This window comes from Durio zibethinus, unplaced genomic scaffold (genome assembly GCF_047325235.1).
Source record: "Durio zibethinus cultivar Kanyao isolate XHJ-2024 unplaced genomic scaffold, ASM4732523v1 HiC_scaffold_37, whole genome shotgun sequence".
Classification (NCBI taxonomy): domain Eukaryota; kingdom Viridiplantae; phylum Streptophyta; class Magnoliopsida; order Malvales; family Malvaceae; genus Durio; species Durio zibethinus.
Window position 1 is genome coordinate 107,501 of NW_028322660.1, and position 2,500 is coordinate 110,000.

A 2,500-nucleotide genomic window follows, 5' to 3' on the forward strand; every position below is an offset into this window, starting at 1 on the left:
GGCAACCGCCCGCACCAGGGCCCAGCGTGTGCCGATGGTGCTGGGGGCAAGCGCCCGCACCAGGGCCCAGCGTGTGCCGATGGTGCTGGGGGTAACCGCCCGGACCAGGGCCCAACGTGTGCCGATGGTGGTCGAGGGAACCGCCCGCACCAGGGCCCAGCGTGTGCCGATGGTGCTGGGGGCAAGCGCCCGCCCCAGGGCCCAGCGTGTGCCGATGGTGCTGGGGGCAAGCGCCCGCCCCAGGGCCCAGCGTGTGCCGATGGTGCTGGGGGCAAGCGCCCGCCCCAGGGCCCAGCGTGTGCCGATGGTTATCGGGGCAACCGGCCGCACCAGGGCCCAGGGTCTGCCGATGGTGCTCGAGGCAACCGCCCGCACCAAGGCTCAGCATGTGCCGATTGTGATCGAGGCAACAACCCACACCAGGGCCCAGCTTGTGCCGATGGCGGTCGAGGCAAGTGCCCGTACCGAAGGGCAGCCTATGCCGATGATGGTCGATGCATGTGCCATCACCATGCGCCATCATGTGCCATTGATGGTCGAGGCCTTGGCCGAAGTTCGATTTTGAGCCACGGTGCCCATGCTTGGCTCCAGCATGTGCTGGTGCCGCATTTTTTTCACTCGGGACAGCATCGCCGGAGCATCGCCGGAGTACCGCCGGAGAACCTGACCGGCGGCATTGGGGTTCCGGCGATTGGGAGGGGGGCCGGGGGGGTGTGCGCACATGATGTGCGATGGGTGCTGGTACTTGGCCTTGTGTTGGCCCCCTATCCCTCATCAAACCTCTGAGAATTCACACCCCCTTAAAGAGCATTTGAGATTTTACAGGTTTGCTACCAGTAGCCGTTAAAGTGTCTGAAATGGGGACACTTTTTTCAAACGGTCACAAAATCTTCTCTACTTCGAGTTTTTAGCTGAATTTTTTTGTGCATGCCAACAAAAATAGAAGGATCATGCCTACAAAATTTGGGGCCAAAAATCCTTATAAAAAAATTTTAAAAAATCCCGAACCGCAAAAAGTTTCGAAAATCATGAAAAATAGAAAACGAGTCATCTTCCAACGAAACTTCACGTGAAGGCTTAGGGGACCATTGTATGAATTTACAAGCCATAAAAATGGCATTGGCACGGCAGAAATTTGAAGATGTGCCTAAACCCACCAGGGCCCAGCGTGTGCCGATGGTGCTCGAGGCAACCGCCCGCACCAGGGCCCAGCGTGTGCCGATGGTGCTCGAGGCAAGCGCCCGCACCAGGGCCCAGCGTGTGCCGACGGTGGTCGAGGCAACCGCCCGCACCAGGGCCGATAGTGTGCCAATGGTGCTCGAGGCAACCTGTCGCACCAGGGCCCAGCGTGTGCCGATGGTGATCGAGGCAACCTGCCGCACCAGGGCCCAGCGTGTGCCGATGCTGGTCGAGGCAAGCGCCCGCACCAGCGCCCAGCGTGTGCCGATGGCGCTCGAGGCAACCGACCGCACCAGGGCCCAGCGTGTGCCGATGGTGCTCGAGGCAACCTGCCGCACCAGGGCCCAGCGTGTGCCGATGGCGCTCGAGGCAAGCTCCCGCACCAGGGCCCAGCGTGTGCCGATGGTGCTCGAGGCAACCTGCCGCACCAGGGCCCAGCGTGTGCGGATGGTGCTCGAGGCAAGCGCCCGCACCAGGGCCCAGCGTGTGCCGATGGTGGTCGAGGCAACCGCCCGCACCAGGGCCCAGCGTGTGCCGATGGTGGTCGAGGCAACCTGCCGCACCAGGGCCCAGCGTGTGCCGATGGTGCTCGAGGCAACCGACCGCACCAGGGCCGAGCGTGTGCCGATGGTGGTCGAGGCAAGCGCCCGCACCAGGGCCCAGCGTGTGCCGATGGTGGTCGAGGCAACCTGCCGCACCAGGGCCCAGCGTGTGCCGATGGTGCTCGAGGCAACCGACCGCACCAGGGCCGAGCGTGTGCCGATGGTGCTCGAGGCAAGCGCCCGCACCAGGGCCCAGCGTGTGCCGATGGTGGTCGAGGCAACCTGCCGCACCAGGGCCCAGCGTGTGCCGATGGTGGTCGAGGCAAGCGCCCGCACCGGGGCCCAGCGTGTGCCGATGGTGGTCGAGGCAACCGCCCGCACCGGGGCCCAGCGTGTGCCGATGGTGGTCGAGGCAACCGCCCGCACCAGGGCCCAGCGTGTGCCGATGGTGGTCGAGGCAACCTGCCGCACCAGGGCCCAGCGTGTGCCGATGGTGCTCGAGGCAACCGACCGCACCAGGGCGGAGCGTGTGCCGATGGTGGTCGAGGCAACCGCCCGCACCAGGGCCCAGCGTGTGCCGATGGTGGTCGAGGCTGCCGTTGGTGGTCGAGGCAACCTGCCGCACCAGGGCCCAGCGTGTGCCGATGGTGGTCGAGGCAACCGACCGCACCAGGGCCGAGCGTGTGCCGATGGTGCTCGAGGCAAGCTGCCGCACCAGGGCCCAGCGTGTGCCGATGGTGGTCGAGGCAACCGCCCGCACCAGGGCCCAGCGTGTGCCG